The following is a 22790-nucleotide window of genomic DNA, read 5'->3' as shown; positions in this document are numbered from 1 at the left end:
AGTATGTGAGCTACAGATCTTGTTTCCAGGAAATGTAAAGGAGTGCTCACTCTGAGTGCATAGAACTGAACTTAAAGTTCTGCAAAGACTTAAAGTGTGTGCATAATTAGACATAATATCTATGTGTTATATACAAACTTTTGGCTCCATTCCATTTTGCATGTGTACTCAGATCTAGTAAGCATATAGATGTGAAAACTATTATCAGAATATTAGCCTGAGTCAGGCTAGGGAAATAATCTAGTAGTCAGCATTCCTTTTTTGTTATAAAAAGTAGTCTGAAGTATTAATCTCCTTCCTAATAATTTCAGTGTATGATCTTCTCTTGTTGCTATAGCTTTGCTACATGAAATCCCCAAAAGAAAACAATAGACTAACTGAAACAATCTTTATATTTTCTGTGAGCTGTCTTATTCTGTTACCGTAAGTGAACTAAAAGAATGGAAGTAATTTGGCTTGGTAACTTATAACAATAGGCTTATAGGACATGCATATATAAAACTATGTTTGCAATTTAAAACTCTCTGCAATTCTGAATTGATTTATCTATCCACTTTTCTTGATCCTCACCTCTTCTTTTGCTCTACTTAACCTTTTCATCCTTTCAGAATTCACAGTGTTTCCCTTCACATTTCATTCTATTTAGCTTCTCTTAGACATCACAGGGATTATTTTTCTGTGGATTACAGACTTCAGATTTGAAACTCTGAAGAGCTGTGATATGACTGCTATCATTATGTTCTTTTTTTTTTTTACTCCTGGAAGTTGTCTTATTCATTTAAATTAGAGCAAACATACATAATGTTTGGCTCTGACAGTTCCTCCTGTAGTTGAATAAGTGTCAAGGGTTAGGGCTGGGCTGCCTAGTAGATGAACAGCAGATGCTTTCTACTAATCCCTCTCCTTTCCCAAAGGGGAAGAGAAAGGGAATAAAAGAGAGAGATAATGAAATAATAAAAACCCCAATATTGAACACAAGCCTCTGATGGTGATTATGTCATTGTCACCACTGATACTGTGGGCAGGAACTGGGGAAGCCTCAGATTGGGCTCAATATCATACTGAAACCAGATTCAGGAGATTCAAGAAATGAATTCAGGAGCACATCAGTCTGGATAGCAGGCAGAATGGACAGAGTCCTTGGATGCTGACCACTGAGGAAAAGCATTTAACCCTTGGGGTCCCTCAGCTTTATACTGAACATGACATATGGAATATGTTGTTGGTCAGTTTTGGGTTGCCTGTTCTGTCTGCTCCTCCCCACAGGTATGATCTCTTGCTTTGCAGCACCCCAATGTGGTACATGAGATTTAGCAGGGACCTTGGCTTCTGTAGGAGTAAGTGTAAGCAAGAGCCTTTCTCCATACCAATCTTTGCAACTAATTATAAACATCAAGTGCTATCGCTTCTGGAAGCAGACCCAGTGTGCAAATATGTGCCATTAACTTCAGAAAGTGCAGTTATGTAGAAGACACTCAGCTGAAAAGTAAAACCACTGAACAGAATTGGTTCTGTTCCAACCTCAACCAGGAAAATGAGTGAATCTTTTTTATTGCGGGGCACTTAGATCCTAAACTAATAGGTATGACTGATAATATTAATGGTGATGGAGACACAAACTTCCAGGAGGAAATTAGAAGCTCGTGTTCCCTAGCAAAATAAAAGTAATTGAAAGGATTTTAATTACTGTGCCTGAGCAATGTGGTGTTTCCACTGTCATTTGTCTTTATGTATGTAGAACACCATGCTCGGCAATTAATTATATGTTCTAGTTTCCAGCTTTACTGGTCAGAGTATTTATCATCAGATGTTAGGCACAGAACTACTGCATTTCAAAGCCAGAATAAGAAGAGTATGAAGCAGACACATAAAAAATGTAATTGTGGTAAACAGCCAAGGACTATTTTAGGAAGTTTCTATGATTTTAGCTGAGTTTCCTCCGAGCATGCAAAAACTTTCTCAGTTTCTTTATAGATCCTTCCATCAAAATAATCATGTTTAACAGCAAGACAAGACAAAACTTGGAAGAGGCTGTGATAACTGGTTAGTTCTGGAAATTACAGATGTGACAGATGTCCCTAGATGGTGGAGTTTGTTCCTTTATTGTTTCACACTACACAGGAGAAAGGCTTCTGATTTCAAAACCTAATGGCAGCTTGGAAGGATGGGAAAAGTTCTGTTTGATCCAAGCCATTTTTTTGACTTAACTTTTAACATTTAAAAAAAAAAAGTTTTTAATATTAAATAAATATTAACACAAAATTCTAACAATGAAGCAAGATTATTGGGGCAAGGAAACAGATTGCAGTTACATCAGAGTGTTTTCTTTAGTTCTAAGTGTGAAGTTTTGGTGAATAGCTTCAGTACAGCAGAGGGAGACAAGTTTCATGTGAAAGAATTGCATAGGCTGTGGTTAAACCATGGCATTGTTTTTTACACATGACTTAACTTCCCACAATCACTTCGAACTAAAAATACATTTCTCAGTGTATAAGAAGGAAAAGCAACAGCACAACAATTTCAAGGTGATTTTTTTTTTTTAAACAATGCTTAGGTATTTTATTTACTGTAATAGACAGGGAACAGCCTGTTCACAGCAGGGAGCTCTCTTTTACATATAAACACAGCTTCTTCAACTACTTTGCTGTACTGCAGGAACAAATGAAATGATGAACACAGGTTGTATTAGGCAGAAACCCCAGGAAATTGGTAGGTACAGATTCTAGCAACTTGACTGGTGGAGTGTTAATGATTAGTTTCTTTTTACTGTGTATAACATTTTCTCCAGGATTAGTGGCTAAGATAAGCATCAGTCTCTCTTTTTTTTTCTTTTTAGAATGTTATTGACATTATAAAGCCAAACTCTGGAAGAACTGCAAATTTAGTGGCTTTTTGCTGTTCTAATTATATGTTTTGAGTCTATAGCAAATGCCTGTAGAAAATTGCTATGCTTGTAGTCATACAGGTGGGCTGAAAATGAAGTACAGACTACTACTGCAGAAGGAGGTATTACAAAAGATATGAGCAATAAATTACTGTATTTGCTTCAAGCATGTAAAAGACAACGCATTTTCCAGTTGCTTTGTTCATTCAGCAGTTTTGCTGTGGAGGGATGACATTTTTACACAGTCAGAAGAATAATCATTGATCTGTTAGACAAAGACTCTCTGGTTGTGGGCTATAATGGCCATTATATCCTAGAGAATGGAACTGCTCCTCTCATGTAGGAAAAATAATATATTTTCTTATTTTCTTGCTTATTTTTACACAATACATAGTTGTTCTAGCCCAGTGACAGATTCCTGTTTGGGGAATGAGAAATGGCTTGCCATTTCTACAGCTCTAACTTGCTTCCTCAGCAAGTTCTCAAGCATCCACCAAGTAGAATCATATTACCAGAGGTCATGGAAGAGGCTTCTTCTGACAGTATGGATTATAACAGAGAGTCATCATTGTTGCAGCTGTAATTTTTATTAACATTACTCACAACCTGTAAATGCCAAGAGTAATTCAGGGCCAAATCCTTTTCTCACTCTCCTCCCCACAACTACTTCCCCATTTTCCTGCCAGCTTGCTTATCTCCAGGGTTTCTTTGAAACATTGACCTGCTAAATTAGAACAGCAATCACAAGTAGATTTATTTATCTCTGAAAGCCTTGTTGGCAGTCTTTTTACTTTGTTGTGAAATAACTCCTGCATTGAAAAAGCATTTAATATGATACTGTTGTGTTCATTCTTCTTTTATCACATGCACAACTTGCTTTCTTATAAACTCCAGAGCTTTATTTCATTAATTGCCAGTGCGATTGACTTTGCAGTGTATTGAATGTTATCTGAAGTGTTTGGTGTGCACTTCTTCCTAGTGCTCAGAATGTATTGCTGTAATGGCTGAAAAAACAGTGTTTTATATGTTAGTATTTTCTTTCAAGGTTTGTGAGGAACTCTTGCAACAGTGTTTCGCAGCTGTCACTGGGAACACCCATGTGGGTGCACAATTCTGCACTTCTTCAAGGCATCTCTGTCCTAGGAAGCTAGGGCAGAAGGCAGCGTAGCAGAGTGGAGCAAGGCTATGAGGCAGACTTCATGGTTTGTGGGTTGTTTGCATGGTTAAGAGAAGATAAACACAAGGCATTGCGTGCACCATGAATTTGCTGCAGAGAATTTGAGATCAGTTGGGAAGACTGCAGGTGTACTGATGTAGAACTGTGGTCCAAATAATAGACTGATACCTCTCCAAAGACTTGACAGAGAGAGAGTGATTTGCCATTGGAATGGGCTGCCCAGGGAGGTGGTGGATTCGCCATCCCTGGAGGTGTTCAAGAAAAGCCTGGCTGAGGCACTTAGTGCCATGGTCTAGTTGACTGGATAGGGCTGGGTGCTAGGTTGGACTGAATGATCTTGGAGGTCTCTTCCAACCTGGTTGATTCTATGACTCTATGACTTCAAATCAATGACAGATTAAGCTCACTCATCAGGTGAGACAGCAAATTGTTCATGATTAGTGGGCACTCAATACTCTTCACCAAAGGTGAGCAACCAAATCCTAAATCAAAATGTAAATTATTAATCCAAGCACAAAATAAAACGTGCTGTCTGTTAGACCTCAAAGTACCTTTTTCTGCTAGCTTCTTGCCTTTACATGACAATACATGAATTCCAGGTTGCTTTTTTCTTTATTTTTTCCCCCCATGATAGTAGATTTACATTCACAAACATTTCTAGACAAGACAGATCATCCTTGATGTAAAAGCAGACTACTGCAGTCAATCCTAATAAGCTAGCTGGGGACTGAAAGGTTCCACTATGAATGACTTTGATTTTAAAATGAAGGGGTTTCCCCTAACTAATGCTGCTGCTACAGACACTTCATGTGTCTTGTTTTTTGGACACAAATGACTCCACACTTCATGATGGCACAGCTTCAATCTTCATCAGGTACATTAAGCTTCTGATAACAGGTTTTATAAATTACAAATTATAACATGATGTAACCTTTTACCAGAAAGAACTGTAATAATTAAAGCCTGATCTCTTGACTGTGTTACAGCATTAAATTTCCTATGGCACAAAAATATTTATTGAGGGCATAAAAATCAAGGGAAAACACTTAGCCTTTTTGTCATTATTATTTAACTACTGTAGTCACTGAACCTGTCTGGTTCCATTTCTGTAAATACGACAGTGTATGACCTACCTTGACCAATACATTTTACAAGCTGGAGTCGTCCATTAAACTTGTGAAATGATTTTGCCAATACAGCTTGGACAAAAAGCCAATAAGTAAAAAATAGTTCTCCTATGGGCTGTCTTAGCATTTCTTGCCATGATTGATATAAGCAATTGTCTAAGTTTGACTCTTAGGGGAACTGATAACTAAACAGGAATAATGATGCTAATTGAAGGCAAAGATAAACTTGTACTTTAATACCATTGCCTGAAGCTTAGATGCAAAATATGTCTAATGTTCCAGATTTACTGTGTTACTAAAAGACATATGAAGGTGTGATAATGGGGATACCAATATTAATGTCCCTTACTGAAAGCGCCAAATGCACATTATGCTAATAGGACCTGATACAGAAATGATGGATTTTTGTTTGCTAAATATGATAAATAACAGCAGCCTTGTCTTTTTAACTTTCTGTTCCAGAAGCTATACCTCTGCTTATGAGAAGTAGCTTAGACTAACAAAAGCCCACTCTACCTCCAGAATTATTTTAACCACTATAATGTGCAGTAATTATACATAGCAAACCACTATGAATACTGCAAATTCTATTGCATGCAGTTGTCCTAGAAATTGTCTTCCATGTTACTCTACCTTTTGAAAAGTTTCCCACTAGTCTTTCACAGCCTCTAAACTTTTTGAAAGGAGACCTTTCGTCAGTATTCAGATGGTGTGGTGTTTGTAGGACACAGCCAGCCAGCATCTAGTTTCATTTAGATCTGTTATTAGAGAAAGATTACTTTTTTTTTTAAGAAAATGGGGATCATGGAAGAGAAAAGGAGTCTAGTAATTAAAACAGTCTCCAGCAGAACATCATGCCTATTCTTTGCTAAAAATGAGCTTCCCATTATTAAATACAAACTATTCTGTCATTCTCATCTAGAATTAATTTGTGCAATGTTTCTATTATTTATAATTTTCTGTGTCATCAGCTGCTCAGCAGATTAACAATACTTTTCTTTCTGAGAGTAATTATAATGGGAGAGCTTTTGTATTCATCAGACTTTTAAATGAGGTTATTAATACTTACATCTCATTACATCTGTTGAATCATAATTTAATTTTTAATTACTACATGCATGTGTGTGTTTTGTATATTTGTATACGTACATGCTGATTATTGGAGTTGTTTATATCATAGAGGCAAAGAATAATTCATTTTAGACAAGAAAACAGTTATAGTGCTGTTGTTTTCAGTAGAATTAATATCTTGTAGGCATTCTGATCTTTTTGCTATCGATCAGAGAACTCTTTAATTGCTGTTCCCTAAATTTAATGTCTTAGGACCTAATTCAAAACCTGCTGAAGTCAGTGGAGAAAGTCACGCTAATTTCAATGGCTGTTAGGTCTGGTCATTAACATCATTTATTACTACACCACTTTATTTCTTAAGGAAAATAAAATGTCTTAATACTATTGGAGAAGAAGGACAAAAAGGTACAGTACAAAGGTTGTGTAGCTGCTTCAAGTGAAGTACTCTTAGAAGATGCAGAATTTGTGCTTAGTGAAGAGAAATGAAATGTGACCTTTTCCAAATCTGAAAGTCCATTAGGCAAAACTTGAGTAAAGATAAGGAAGCCATTTGGAAGCCTGGAGGATACTTTGGCCTTGATCCAGCAAAGCACTCAGAGATGTGCTTGTCTTTAAGCAGGTGACTACTCCCATTTAAGCCAGTGGACAATTGGACCCTACATATCTGGCTGTTTTCTGTCCGGGTGGATGAGGAGAGTTGGGGTTTAATAGTAGTTCATGATTATAGGCATGATTAGGGCCAGCCTCTGATCACAGTTGTGACCTAGTTTATTTCAATTCTAAATCTGTATTGCCTAAACGTGAAGACTTAAACTGATACTTCTCTTCTTACAATAGTGTGTTGAGCCACTGACTTGGCTCAACAGACCAAGACTTGTAAGCTGAAGAGATGACTTGAGAGGGGATTTATTTTCACTAATTTCAGCCTTCCAGCATTGTGCTAGTTTGAAGCTAGCTAGAATGTTTTGGTGAGAGGGATTAGATCACAGGCTGTGAAAGAGAAGACAATGGTGATGTCTACTTCACTCGTAGGCTTGCTGAGATGTATAAGAACAAGAATCCAAACACAGATAAGGGAGTCACTCTGCCTGAGCTCTGAGCTGCATTTTTTTTCTCTCTAACTTCACACTCTGTCTCTCTGATTAATCCACTTCCTAACCCCCCTGGCCGACCCTCCATTCTTCCTTGGGGCACAAGACAATGTCTGGGGTAAGGCAGAGGGGTGGGAAAAGGTGGAAGGGCAGTTGGGAGCCCCTCCTGGGGACTCAGGTTTCTGGGAGGGCTGTTGTGTTTCTGTATTACCTTTTACCTTGTATATTTCTGGTCTATAACTGTATATACTGTAAATATCTGCTTGCATATTGTATTAAGCTGTAAATATAAGCTTCAATCAATTTCCAGAGCTGGCTGAGTCTAGTCTGGGTGATTTCCAAAGTGTGGGGGGGTGGGGAACACCCAAACCATCACAAGCATCTAGCTTATGTTAGTCATGAGGGAGCAGCCCTTCTAGAGGAATTTGTATCACTGCAAATCTATACTTTTGAACAAGTTGAATTATCCTTTCAGATTTCCTAATTCACACAAAGGGGACTTAGAGAAGTAGCTTACTATGGTGTGATAATCTTTTAGATATCTGAAATATGAATATGAGACTGAGCACAAACAGGTCTTCCACTAGACCAGCTGAACCTGTAATGAACTAAAAATACATTAAGCAATGAATTAACTGCTGTGGGTATGTAATGAATCCCATTTATCTGCATTTACATGCACATAGCCTCAGATAATTGCTCAGTTAAATCCCTTCACTCGCATTATATGTGCATGTCCCTCTATCTTCTCCCCACTAAACTCAAATATCAATGAATGCACAAATAAGTGATGAAGCTATGTGCAAGCACAGTATTTACCTCATGTGTAAATTGATGCCATTTAAAAATGTGCAGTGAGATAAAAAGTCTTCAGTGACAGGGGAAAAGAAATTGAAGTTCATGATTATAGGTTTGTAATAACTTAAATGACCATGAATGAACATAGATTTCAGGCAGACAGAGTCTTCTGTTGAAATCAATGCCATGAGAAAGTATGAAGCAGCAAAACAATAACCAAGGTAAATTTGAATAAAAATTCACCAATAGACGATTAATTGTAGGTAATACCCCAAAAAGTTCCTTGATAAATAATGGGATCATGCAATCATAATCTCTCTCTTCAAAATGGGCAGTTTAAACTACACCACGGATATCAAAACTAATTTGTATATATTTAAACTTTATAGATTATGAATTTTTCCCTTTTAAAGAGTTTTCTTGGTTTTGCAGTAAATGATACACCTGGTTTTAAGGATTTAGTCTCTTTTTTCATTATAATTGATAAAATGAGCAACTATCAGGCAGTTGTGTCCCCTCCCAACCTCTTGCCCACCCTAGTTTACTTCTTGGGGGAACAAAGAGAGAAACAGAGAAGGCACTGATGCTGTGCAAGCACTGTTCAGTCACACATAAAATACTGCTGTGTTATCAATAGTGTATCAGTTACACAGGCAAAAACCAGCACTGCTCATGCTGCTGTGAAGGAAATTAGCTCCTTCCCAACCAGCTCCAGTATAGTGCATATCACTACAATAAAAGTGCTTTTGATGGTTAAGTGTCCCATTTTTACTCTTTTCTCTTAGAATCAGTCAGGGTTGGAAGGGACCACAAGGATCAGCCAGTTCCAAACCCCCTGCCACGGGCAGGGACTCCCTACCTGCCCAGAGCCTCATCCAGCCTGGCCTTAAACACCTCCAGGCATGGGGCCTCGACCACCTCCCTGGGCAACCCATTCCAGCCTCTCACCACTCTCATGGTGAGGAACTTCCTCCTCACCTGCAGTTTGAATCTCCCCACCTCCAGCTTTGCTCCATTCCCCCTAGTCCTGTCACTACCTGGTAGCCTAAAAAGTCCCTCCCCAGCTTTTTTGTAGGCCCTCTTCGGGTACTGACAGGCCACAATAAGGTCACCTGGGAGCCTCCCCTTCTCCAGACTTAACAGCCCCAACTCTTTCAGTCTGTCCTCATAGGAGAGCTGCTCCAGCCCTCTGAGCATCCTTGTGGCCCTTCTCTGGACACGCTCCAGCATGTCCACATCCCTCTTGTAATAGGGGCTCCAGAACTGGATGCAGTACTCTAGGTGGGGTCTCAGCAGAGCGGAGTAGAGAGGGAGAATCCCCTCCCTCTCCCTGCTGGCCACACTTCTCCTGATGCAGCCCAGGCTCTGCTTGGCTTTCTGGGCTGCAAGTGCACACTGCTGGCTCCTGTTGAGCTTCTTGTCCACCAGCACCCCCAAGTCCCTCTTTCCAGGGCTGCTCCCCAGCCAGTCACTGCCCAGCCTGTACTTGTGCTTGACATTACCTCAACCCAGCTGCAGGACCTTACACTTGGTCTTGTTGAACCTCCTGAGGTTGGCTTGTGCCCACCTCTCCAGCCTGTCCAGGTCCCTCTGGATGGCATCCCTTCCCTCCAGCGGTTGGCTCACCGCATAGCTTGGTGTCATCAGCAAACTTGGTGAGGCTGCACTCAATGCTACTCTTGGTAGGTCTCAATTACAAAAATATACAAGATAAAGATTCTCTAATCTCCAAGGCAACTCTTCTGAAATGGTAATTCACTAGGCTAGCTGTCTGAGAAAAGAAATAAGGCTTAGGACACTACAGATATGAAAAACTAAGTAGAAAGGAAGGCCTGTAAACAGAAAAATAACATGGAGATTAATAGTGTAATTACAGCAATTTTGATGAGATATGGTTTTTATTAGTGCACTGCCTTGTAAGTGATCTTATAAAATTTCCTGTGAGTAATATCAGCTCAAGGTAGACTGTCTTGTAGGAAATTTAGTCTTCAGTAAAATGTTAGCTTAAAGTGAATGTGGAGCAGAGTCACAAATAATCTGGTAGTACTGCAACTAGTGTTTGGATCAAGTAACTCCCAGATAAGCTTTTAAACAATAATGTGCATTACATTCTTGCCATGGTTTTTAAATGATAATTATATGCAAATCTGAAAGAAATTAACAAGCTGAGTAAAAGTCATAACCAACAGAATAATCAGAAGACAGTGACATTGCAGCCCTAAACCTTTTGATGTGTCTAATGATAATTAAAACTCTCTGATCCACAGCTACTTACATATTTATAGTATCTAGTATATTATATATTTGTATATTTATCGTACCAACAATTAGGGCTGGGTTGGCCAAGAGCTGAATAACACATGCTTTCTATTAACTCCTCTCCCTTCCCAAAGGGGAAGAGAAAGGCAATAACAGAGAGAGACTGGAAAAAGAAAACTAAAGCAGCTTTAATGAAAACAATAGCAATAAAATGAAATATATACAAAAATGTGCAAACTGATATTGAACCCAAACCTTTGATAGCGATTACACAGCTGACACCACTAATGTTGACAGCAGGCCCTGGGAAAGTCCCAGACTGAACTCCATGACAGATGGCAACCAGATCAGGAGCTGAATTAAAGAACTGGATTCAGGAAAACAAAAATCAAGATAGTGCAGAATGGACAGAATTCTTGGATGCTGATATCCTGGTGTCCTGGATACCCCAAATTCCTCTCACTCCATGGTTTGAATGGGAGAGGAAAGGTGCTAAAAACCTGTTTCCCCCTCCCCTGACCTGCAGGCTTGAAAGGGAAGTAGCAAAGGTCCCTCTGGCATGGGAGGTGACCCGTGCAGATGCCCGTGCTGAAATCGAGCTGATGATTGGCTGTGTTTTTCGTGCCTAGGAAATGGTAAATCAATTCTTTGTCTAGGGAAATGTATAAATATAGGGGGTGCTTCCCACCTTGATAGTTCCTGCAGACAGAGTCCTCTGGCACTGCAAAGGACAAGCTCCTGCCATGACCAGACTGTCCTTGCTTTGGGCAGCTCCCACATTTAGCACTCTTTCATGCAAGTCGATAGGCTTAACGAGCCTCGGATTCTTTTGAGAGACAGAGACGGTCACACCTGTTCCACTCTCACACCCAGACCCTATTCAGTCACTAACTGCTAACTGCCTGCTGGATGGGAGGACCCTAGCAATTTTGGCTCTCCCTCTCGTGTTGTGAGAGCACCCTTGTTCCGCAACCATCCCACTCGGGAAGAAGTGCTGGAGATACTTCTGAGTTTGGTGCTCTGTGACTTGTCTTGGACTTCTGTGACATGGACCTCTGTTGGATATTGCCAATAAGGTCACAGGTTGCCCCTGCAGAGAGAATCCAGCCTGGATCACATCTATGAGAAAGCTCTTCTCTTAACTTCTACTCAGCCTGCTTGATAGTGGGGAAAGCTGTGTTTATAGCTTAGCCTTTTCCATTTCCTGACTTCCTAAATAGCCAACTTTATCTATAATATCCTTTGTAAGATATTCTTGATCAAACTGAGTCTGCTAATTAAACTTAATTAATTTTTGCATGTAGTTTTGGTGTGGGGTTTCAGGAAAATTAAAAATTTCTTTTTTTATATATTTCCTGACTCGGCCACGTTAATTCCCTGCCTCCACAACAGCTGACCATTGAAGAAGAGAGCTTAACCATTGTGATTCCTCAGCTTTATACCGAATATGATGTATATCCTGTGTGGCCTGCCCTAGGTGTCCCGGGTTGGGGGAGGTGCCCCCCGGGGACAAGTTGACTTAGCACAACACAAAACCCATCCTTTTTTTTTGAAAGTCAGGGAAAGATGAAATTGTATTTTCTTATAGTATAACAATGTAAAGAGAAATAATAACTAGAGAAGGAAGGGAGGGAAAAAAAAAAAACCCAACAATACAATAACCTTAAGGGAGATGGGGGAGGCGTCGAGCGGTGGCGAAGCAGCAGAAGCAGCAGCAGCCAAAACAGCAGCCGGGGAAGATAGGCGAAGCTGCAGCAGCAGAAGCCAGCGGGAGAAGGGGCAGAACAAACTGTGCTTCTAGACATTAAGTTCTTGATGCTCCAATGAAATTATATTAATTTATCTATTGTTGCCATTTATGTGGCCTATCCCTGGAATGTTCATCTCTCCCCTATGTCTGATCTAGAGGATCAGCTCAAACGGCCACACCTAGGTAATCCTGCTTTGGCAGGAGGTTGGACTTGATGATTTCTGGAGATCCCTTCCGACACCTAGCATTCGGTGATTCTGATTCCCTGTAGATGCAACATGAAAAAACTTTATGGCACCCCAATGTGGAACACAAGATTTAGCAGTGACTTTGGTCTCTGTAGGAGCAAGAATAAGCAAGAGCCTTTCTGCCTTGTTACTAACTATAAACTTCAAGTGATATCACTTGTAGAAGCAGAAACTGCAAGAATCTGCTGTTAATTTCCGCAAGTGCAGTTACTTGGAAGAGATGTAGCTGAGAAGTAAAACCACGGAACAGAATTATTTCTGTTCTAGCACAGATCAGGACATCTAGGAAAACCAAAACTCTTCTAGCATTTATTAGGAATAATGGTTCTGCAATCTTGTAATTTCTCTGAACAAGTTCTGCCTTAGCCAGCTGCATGACAGAATTAGACTTGCTAATTATAATTCTGCAATTCGCTTGTCAGTACCCAATTTTTACAAGTGAGTATCACTTGAAAGTGGTATTTTTTATGAGACAGTTGGTGGCTTCATAATTATTTTAATATGGAGACAAAATATGAATTGATTGGAATCCTGAAGGTATTGAAATTTTTACTTAGTTGTGGAAGAAAGATGATCCTGCAAATCTCACTTGTACAGAGTCTTGTGCTTACTGAGTGTCGCGGATGGGTTTCTCAGTCCCTACACCTATTTGGTGGAGGGGAGAAATTAATTAATGAGAGAGGATATTTATGAAAAATATAAGTATTTATTAACTTCCAATATTTCAACTCTCACCACCCCCAACCACTGAACTTTAATATTACAGGGTTCTTTACACCGTTAGGGAGACATTCTAGGATATATATATCTCTACAGAACTTATTAATAACTAGCAAACATTCAACTATGAACAGAGAGATTGTTTCCTCGTGGCTCAATGCCTCCTCAGGACTTAATACTGTTTGCCCAGCAAAGCTGAGCTGAAAACTGCTCTCTGCTTTATGGCAGAGGTAATAGAAATTACAGAGGCATCTACTCACAATTCTTATCAATTATTAATCACCCTCCGGGGCTGCGTCAGCCTATTGCAAGTGTCCAATTCTTCAGGATCTCTGCCTGGAATCCTCTGGTGTCAGGGGAAATGGCAGTCTCTGCTCCTTACTGCTGCTGGATTCTGCTGGCTGCTCTCGACCTCCAGGTGCAGAGGCAGGATTCCGTGCAGTCTGAGCACAGGTCCAGGCTTGCTTCTCAGGCCGATCGAACGCAGACAAGTGGGTCTGCTCCTGACAACCCACAGCAGTGTGCACACCAGGCACTCATACAAAGGCAGGCATAAAGCTGCAAGGAAGTAGGCAGGCAGGCAAGCATGTGGCAGAGCTGCAAGCAATGTGGGGAAGCCCTTGCTTGTGGCCTGTGCACCCCTATTTATCAACTGTGGGTCGAGAGTTGATGGTCTCATTGGCCACTTGAATGAACCAATTGGGTTGGCAGTCAGCCAAACACTACCACACTGGGTAAAACCCACAGGCCTGGATTCCAGGTGCAGGCAGAGCCATGTCCAGGCAGAGCAGGCATAAATACGCCTGCTTTTGGCCTACAGGCCCTCCACAACACTGAGCTGCTCTGTTAGGGAGCTTCTTCATATGTTTTTCTGGCATAGGAATAAAAAGTTCAGTGAATGTGAGCTGTGTAATTTTTCAATTAATTCATAGGAAGGCATTTCTTTTTTTTACCTGCAAGAAAACATAGATCTATTTATCGTCATACTTGGGGGGAAAAATATACAGTCTATCAGTCAGTCTTACAAGCTACATGCCACTCTCTGACAGTACTGTCACACCACAGGTCTGTTCAGCTTAATTTCCAACATTTACTGACTCCATTCAGGCGCTCCAGCTGTGCTCACCTGCACCTGCTGCGATTTCCTTGCTGCTTGACTGCTCCCACGTTTTGCTCTTCAGTACACAACAGACTGTTTGTGTACAACAGGCCAAGGCACACAACGAATGAAGAACTTTGCTGAGGCTTTGGTTCTTTATGGACACCTGATTGTGAGCTTTATTTTTCACTCACTTGAACCTGAGTGAATGATATTACTGTTGCTGAAAGTAAGTTGAAACATGAAGTGTATTACCTCAGCATTACATCATACATAATTATCTCACATCTGTCTAAAACCAGATCACACAGCTTTAAGGTTCTGAAGATTAGGATCTTGCATTGTCACTCGGAGACCCTGTTGACTGCAGATATTTTTCCCCAAATAGGTGTTTTTTCTTACTTGTCTATGCAGCAGACCTATGGAAAAACTTGTATCTCATTCTCCAAGTAAAAAGACTGGCTCACAATAACCTTCCTGAAGAGAACTGAATCTGGGTTTTTTTTGGCCAGAACATCTTATTTTTCCTTGTTGACAGTTTTTAATTGGTTTAAAGATAAACCAGCTGGAGAAAATAGTGTGATTGCTATTTAAAGTGACACATCTACAAAGAATTTTAGTGCTTGTATACCTGGTGTTTTCATCTGTGTCTGTGTGTAAAGTTCTCCCATCTTTTCTGGGTTAATATTCTACATCTGCATGTAGCTTGGTGTCTGTGTGTAAAGTTCTCCCATCTTTTCTGGGTTAATATTCTACATCACAGTATCACAGCACATCTACATATAGCTTGGTTTTCCAGATAAAGAAAATACAACACAAAATCTAAGAGAGTTATAACCTCCATGAATCAACAGTGGAGCATAGTTGATCAGGGTTTCTTAGCAAATGGAAGGTAAATAAAGCAGCTTTCATGTTTTCTAGTATGTTTCTTGCTCTTATTATACTGAGGTTAAGCATGTTTTATCCTCATATTGGCTGGGTGCTCATGTGGTTTATTTTGTCCAAAAAAAAAAGGGTAGATTTGGAATTCTCTTCTGAGCTGTCTTTCTTCATTGATGAGTATTAGCAACATCTCTATCTTTGATATATTTTTGCAGATGAAAACACTTATAGGGAGAGAAGGATCATTTATTCTCTGAGACAGTTTTGGAGAGGTTTAATGCAGATTTTGAAGAAGATGCAATAACTAGCAGAGGGTAACAGAAACCTCTTCAGTCCATTGTCCTGCTGCTTTTCTGGTTTAGCATTGTCTAGTGTTACCTATTGATGGATAAGTTTCTCCCATCATGTTTTCAAATTTTGGCAGTGCTGATGAAACTTGCCTCACCAGTCATAAGTATTGAAAGGTAAGGTAGCTGTTTCCCAGGCATCATTTTCCAGTTTTATGTCCAGGGTGGGACAGGGTGGTAGGCAACTTTAAAGTTGTCTCCATTTCATCCACTTTTAAGTGCAATGTATCTCCTGCCACGAATGCAGAGGACACTTCGCACCACTGTCTTGGAGCAGATGTGGATGCATGTCTTTTACAAAACTAAAAGTGGAAAGGCTGATGCTCACCCAAGCTGCTGCTAATGTTTCAGAACATCTAGTTTTGCAATGCACTGATACCCAGTGAATTGAGTATTCTGCCCTGTAAGTTTACTTCTCTGCTGCAACACTGCAGAAGAGGCCTGCTTTTTAGTTCCTATTATCAATCAACCCTGCAGCTGGCAGGAGGTCAATATCGGAGTTAACTGAAGTGTATACTCAGAACCAGTGAGCTCTGGTTCATTAGGATATGTTACTCTTAGGTCAGTATCTTCAGATATCTGAGAAGTTTCAGGGATTCTACTTAAAGATAGAAAAATCTATTCAGTACCCTGCCACTGTAAATACAGCATAGACTACACTACCTTTACACACACTTTCTGTGCACAGTGACTTGATTACTTGGCTGTCTCTCAGGAACCTGAGAATTAATTAATACTTGACAGGCTTTTTGAAGGAATAATGTATTGACTCTTTCCATAGTTAATGCTGTAACTAAGTCTCCTTTTAAAGTGAATTATGCATTTCTATGCCCCTTTCTAATTATGTATCAAAAATGCCAGATGTTCTGAGTGTACGAAGTGGCACTGATGTGGGGACTTTAATTGTGCATTTCTGTACTGACAGTAATGCTGGGGATGTGGTAAATCCTTTAAATTAGAACTACTTGGCACTGTGATACTGCAGTATAAAAGTTAACATTTAGGGAATTTTTGCTAAAGTTCTTGATGTAATCTTGTTCTTAATCATGTGCCTGGATTTGATTATAATTCAGAGAGCTAGAAGTGCAGCAATCGATATCCTTGTGTTTTACCACTCACAGACCTAAAGGATGAAGATTTTCTTTGCAAAAGGTTTGTTTGCTTGTTTCCAATACTTAGTCTCACTTTTCCACTTCATCATTAGGGCTAAATAGCCTGAGAAGGCTCCTTTGAGGTGACTGTCTCCATTGCTGTCACTAACAGTGGAGGAAACTCCTGGAGCAAATGAGTTGGGCCCTTTTGGGTAGTAGAGGCACCACTGCTTATAACAGTATATCTGCTAAAAAGAGTTGTGCTAAAGGATCTTTTGGCCTTGCTTCCGTTTGTGCTAATGATGCCGTTATATTGCTTACCACCATGTTGTACAATACCTTAAGATGGCAGAGGGGAGATTAAACTAGACGTTGGGAAGAAGTTCTTTACAGTGAAGGTGCTGACACACTGAAACAGGTTGCCCAGGGAGGTTATGGATGCACCCTCCAGGAGGTGTTCAAGGCTAGGCTGAATGAGAACTTGAGCCTTGAGTTCTAGTGGGATGTGTCCCTGCCTATGGAGGGGGGTTGGAGCTAGATCTTTGAGGTCACTTCCAACCTAAACCATTCTATGATCTTTTTCCTGTTTCTCTGTCTTCTCACCTCACTTCTACCAGCCTGTTGAAATTCCTGCAGTGGTTTGTATTAAAAGTGAGCTTCTTCAGTGGCATGGATCACCCTTTCCTTCACATGTGTATGCAGTGCTTAGCATAAACTAATCTTAAAAATGGATAGGTGCATAGTTGCTTCCTGCAACACAAGTAATAACAGCACAATGGAGTTTCTACCAAGCTTCGGTCTCTGTAAGAAATTTGAATGCATTTTCATTGCTTCTCTTTCTTTTGATGTTCCTAGCAGACTAATAGTTGTGTTCCTTCTGTGCCACAGTTGAGGATGACATACTTTTTTTTCTGGATTATTGATAGTGCAAGGAGTTTTCAGAGGTGAGGCTTATACTGTGGTTGATGAAGCACAGCCACACCCAGACCGACTCAATTGCATCTGATTTAGAAGTTACGGTTCTACAGATCATTGCATATGAAAAGTAGGAAAGTGCCTATGTAAAAGTTACAAAGCACTACTGTTGATTAGTTGGCATATTTCATAATGTAGCTTAGTTTTCTTTTGATAGTGCCTGACTTCTCTAAAGAATAAGATAAATAGCTTTGCTATAGATGGTGACAAATGACAATTTCTTGCTTAGGGTTTAGTAAAGAATGGTTTTTGTTAACTCTAGGAAATGTGTGGGTATTTATTCACAGAACTGGAGTTCCAGTTAATATTTAGTTGGCAGTCAATAACACAGCAGTGAAATTAATTTGCTTTTCAAGTAAAAGGACACAATAAATGCCCAGATTCTCCAGCAAAGCTATATTGCATCTGTATTTTCTGAGAAGGAAGCTTAAATAAATCAGATAGCATTATACAAAGGATAGTAATTAGGACTTACTAAATCTGTCCTGTAAAACTATTAAAGATTCCCAGCAAAATACCAACCATTTGTTTTAAGTGGGAGAAAACAATCACTGCTTCTGCATGGGGGCAGTTTCAGGGCTGAAGTTTATGTACGTATTTACTGCTTTTCAATTAAAACGAGCTGAGATGAGTACAAATATACTCTTTGACATTTTGGTGTTCTGTGGCAAACTGTGACCCAAAAGTTCCTATCTACTATCACACCTGTTGTGGAGCAAGTACTGCAGCAGTGGATTCCAGCTCTGGCAGAGATACCTCTCTGCAGTGCTATGTTAGCACATTTTGTATACTTGTGAAACTTGAAGCACCTTGCAAAGCTATTAATGTTTGGAAGGCTTTTGCTAGTTATGTTATCGATAACCTTAGAAATAACTTGCAGGCCTGAAAGATCCATTCACATTCCTATGGCAGGAAGAAAAATATCAAGGCCATTTATGGTCTGATATTCTGCATTGGGAAAAGAGTACTTTATTGCACTGTGTGGGAAACATCTCTGTGCAGAGTTCATTTCTCTATCCTCCTTTCTCCACACTATATTATCCTCTTTCCCTAAGACTATTTACTTTAGAAGCTTCTAAGTTTGTGTTTGTTTTGGGTTTCCTGTTTGTTTGTTTGTTGTTGTTTGTTGTCTGGTTTTTGGGGGGGATTTTTTGTTGTTTGTTTCTTTTTTCTCAGGCAGTGAGTTTTGTAGAAAGCAGATTACTAGCTAGTTCTTAAAGGCACTGAACATTTTTAGTTCCTGTTCTGATTCCAATCACTGCAATTGCTGTGAATCACATACTGCAAATCTAGCAGCTGCATTTATTTCTACTTCATATGAGGTAAGTTATGAGTTGTATGGAAAATCACATGGCCAATAGCCAGGTATGACTATATTAAAAGGGAAAAGAGGGGGAAACACACCAAGGAAAGATTTCTATCCCAGTGACAGATTTGATGAGATAGTAACTGAATGATGAAAAATTACTTTAAAAAATAGCCCCACTTAAAAGCCCCAAATTGATTTAAAATCAAAACCACTTTGATTTATATCTTGGGTAAACATAAGGCTTGAGGAGGTTTCAAGTCAGATTTTAAAATATTGAATGTTTTAATTTTAAATGAAATGTCTCAAGTAGAAAAACCCTTGATGGAAGATATAGGAATGTGGTTGTCAGAGCAAGTAAATCAGTATGTCGAGGGGGTGAGAAATTAAGATTGTCAGGCAACGTAAAGTTGACAACTATGGTTCTGACCTGGCATGTTAATGACAGCCAGAAAATGCTGTATGTATTCAGCTGAAAGAAAAGATGAAGAGGAAACTCAACAAGATCTTAGTGGAAGAGGTAGGTACTGGTACTCTGAACCTAATATGAACCATAGCAGCTGTTTTTGTGAAGCTGGTTCTCTTTGGTTGCACAAGGCCTTTAAAGTTGATGTATTCATTCACAGATTAATTACATGTCTTTCAGATTATCTGATAAGAGAAACTTGCATTCAAATGGATAAAATTAATTTCTTACTGCTCATAAAAGCAAATATTTTATGTTAATGCATAATACACTTTATCTGCTGATTTTCTGCTTTAAATCCACTTCCCACATCACATGTATTCTCAGGGAAGCACTCTGTTATGAGATGGATTTGTACTTTGTGAAGAGGAACTTCCCTGCAACCCTCTTTGAGTACTTCTGAGTGTTACTAAAGACATGCCTCTCCTTAGTTTTATTGAACTGTCTCTTTGATGTAATTATTCCTGTTAAAAAATATCTTGTGAATAGAGAAAAGGATTTGAATATGAATTGGAAAGTAGAATAAGCATGTATACAGTTATGAATTTCCTCCTGTCTCCTGAGAAAATGATGGGTTAAACTTGGTGAAGGAGTGATGCTTTCAGTGAAGATGTTTATAAATTTGAAGTAGTTTGCTTTACTAGCTGACTTAAATAAAAGCTCTAGAGAGTAAAATGTAAATGACCTGATGAACTGAAGGCTGAACATTAGCTGTTCATTGCAGGGATATTGTTTTGCATGGACAGTTTCCAGAGCCTCCGAAGTTCAAAAGAAATCATTGAGTGTTTCATTACTTGAGCTATCAAAGTCCATTTAGTTATTTGTTTGTTTATAAACATGGGATTGAGGGATGTGTAATGCTAAGAACTCTATGCTATGTAAAGCTAAGAACTGTAAGTAACTGATAAGGAGGAACCCAATTTAGGGTGTTGCACGGTGGAATTAATTGTGCATTTCAAAAGGTGTAAAGTCCATTTACAGTTTTATTACCTACAAAAGTTTATCCCTGGTTTTCTAAGTCTTCTTCACCTAAGGAACTGCTCTTGCTTTTGAAGAGCAACGTTGAAAAAAATCCAACATTATGAAGCTGAAAATTTAAGTGTTAGGGAAAGTAGAAGTTATAAAAAGAATTTGAGCTAGAAAAAAATGACATAAAAAAGATTATTTTTTATTATTTTTGTTTCTGCTCTAAAACTGAAACTAAGTGGTAAATGGTGCCACACCTAGCTGGCGGCCAGTCACTAGTGGTGTCCCTCAGGGATCTGTGCTGGGCCCCATCCTCTTTAACATCTTCATACTTGATCTGGATGAGGGCATGGAGTCAGTCATCAGCAAGTTTGCAGATGACACCAAGCTGGGGGCAGATGTGACTGAGTTGGAAGGCAGAAGGGCTCTGCAGCAGGACCTTGACCGCCTGTACAGATGGGCAGAGTCCAATGGGATGGGGTTCAATAGCTCCAAGTGCAGGGTGCTGCACTTTGGCCACAACAACCCCATGCAGAGATACAGGCTGGGGTCGGAGTGGCTGGAGAGCAGCCAAACAGAAAGGGATCTGGGAGTGCTGATTGATACCTGCCTGAACATGAGCCAGCAGTGTGCCCAGGTGGCCAAGAGAGCCAGTGGCATCCTGGCCTGCATCAGGAATGGTGTGGTCAGCAGGAGCAGGGAGGTCATTCTGCCCCTGTACTCTGCACTGCTTAGACCACACCTTGAGTACTGTGTTCAGTTCTGGGCCCCCCAGTTTAGAAGGGATGTTGAGATGCTTGAGCGTGTCCAGAGAAGGGCAACGAGGCTGGGGAGAGGCCTTGAGCACAGCCCTACGAGGAGAGTCTGAGGGAGCTGGGATTGGTTAGCCTGGAGAAGAGGAGGCTCAGGGGTGACCTCATTGCTGTCTACAACTACCTGAAGGGTGGTTGTGGCCAGGAGGAGGTTGCTCTCTTCTCTCAGGTGGCCAGCACCAGAACAAGAGGACACAGCCTCAAGCTACGCCAGGGGAAATTTAGGCTGGAGGTGAGGAGAAAGTTCTTCACTGAGAGAGTCATTGGACACTGGAATGGGCTGCCCGGGGAGGTGGTGGAGTCGCCGTCCCTGGAGCTGTTCAAGGCAGGATTGGACGTGGCACTTGGTGCCATGGTCTAGCCTTGAGAATTGTGGTAACAGGTTGGACTTGATGATCTGTGAGGTCTCTTCCAACCCTGATGATACTGTGATACTGTAAATGGAGGCAACAGCCCATGTAATATTGCTTCTAATGTAGGCTTGACCTCTCTTGTATACACTGTACCAGACTTTGCTTGTGAACTCTCTGTCTTTCTGCCTATTTCAGGTTAAAAGCCATCAGAATAGCGTAAGGAGGACTCCTGATCTGAGAACGATGCCTGTAAATGTTTGTGATATTTTTATCCTGCTTTATTTCTACAGACACACAAATCTTCACTGGTAAGCAATACGAAATATTAAAACTGAGGAATTTATTTTTTCTCACACATGTTTATCCCCTTTTGTTTGAGAACTGCTCTTTAGCATCTTGTTAAGGGGGAAATCCAGACAATTAATTTCACTTGAATTTCTGTCTATTAGTGGATCTTATTTAGTTAATTTTAAGTAAGAGCAATCGAGAGTCAAATCCAAGTCACTCTCTTCAGCTTTCAGTGCACCTGCTAGAGAAAGATAAGTGCTCTTAGATGACAGATGTTAACAAAACAGTTGCTGAGAATATTTGCACTCATTCTACTGCTGTGCTATGCTGTTCTGACAAAGATAATTGACTTGAGCAAGATATCTAATTCTCACATGACAAGCTGTGAGGTTTATCATGTAATATAGGGCGAATGAGAGTCACTTAGGCTGCATTCAGACTGCATATGAGAGATGACTGACACAGTTGTTGTGACAACGAAGCATGTCAATAGATACTTAAAAGTGTGGAGTTAGCATTGCTGTGGGCTACCACATCCAGACTCCCTGTGGCTGAGTATGTGCAGTGCCTAACTTACAGCCTTCAAACAGGCTGTTTGCAACACTTTTTCTGACTAGGTTATGCAATGTAGGTATCAGGTGCTCTGAATTCCTCATCGTTTTCTCAAACAGAAAAGCTATGAGAAATGAAAAGGAAGACTGAGAAAACTGCCTTTACTGTGGTTAGAGTTACTGGGCCCGTAGAGTCTGATGACTTATATTTCATTCAGGAGCTTCTTTGTCAGTGTACAATGCCACAGAATGAAAAAGGCATTCAGAAGAAAACAAATAGAGGAGTCTAGCCATGGTCTAGTTGATTGTACAGGGTTGGGTGCTAGGTTGGACTGGATGATCTTGGAGGTCTCTTCCAACCTGGTTGATTCTATGATTCTATGACCTAATCCCTCTCTACAACTACCTCAAAGGAGGTCAGAGTGAGGTGGGGGTTGGCCTCTTTTCACATGCAACAGGTGGGAGGACAAGAGGAAATGGTCTCAAGTTGTGACAAGAGAAGTTCAGGCTGGTTGTTAGGAAGAGTTTC

At 40.2% G+C, this 22790-nt stretch overlaps 1 long non-coding RNA gene across 1 annotated transcript in view; it reads left to right on the top strand.

Annotated features, from left to right (window-relative positions):
- LOC135175068 (uncharacterized) overlaps positions 1–21724 on the top strand; it is a 144006-nt gene extending 122282 nt beyond the window's left edge. Inside the window, exon 4 of the long non-coding RNA XR_010302201.1 lies at positions 21618–21724. This is a non-coding gene — a long non-coding RNA (uncharacterized LOC135175068). The remainder of the gene's footprint in view (positions 1–21617) is intronic.
- The last annotated feature ends 1066 nt before the right edge of the window (positions 21725–22790 follow it).

The sequence above is a fragment of the Pogoniulus pusillus genome, chromosome 4, assembly GCF_015220805.1.
Source record: "Pogoniulus pusillus isolate bPogPus1 chromosome 4, bPogPus1.pri, whole genome shotgun sequence".
NCBI classification, from domain to species: domain Eukaryota; kingdom Metazoa; phylum Chordata; class Aves; order Piciformes; family Lybiidae; genus Pogoniulus; species Pogoniulus pusillus.
This window is presented reverse-complemented; position numbering and strand designations above follow the sequence as displayed.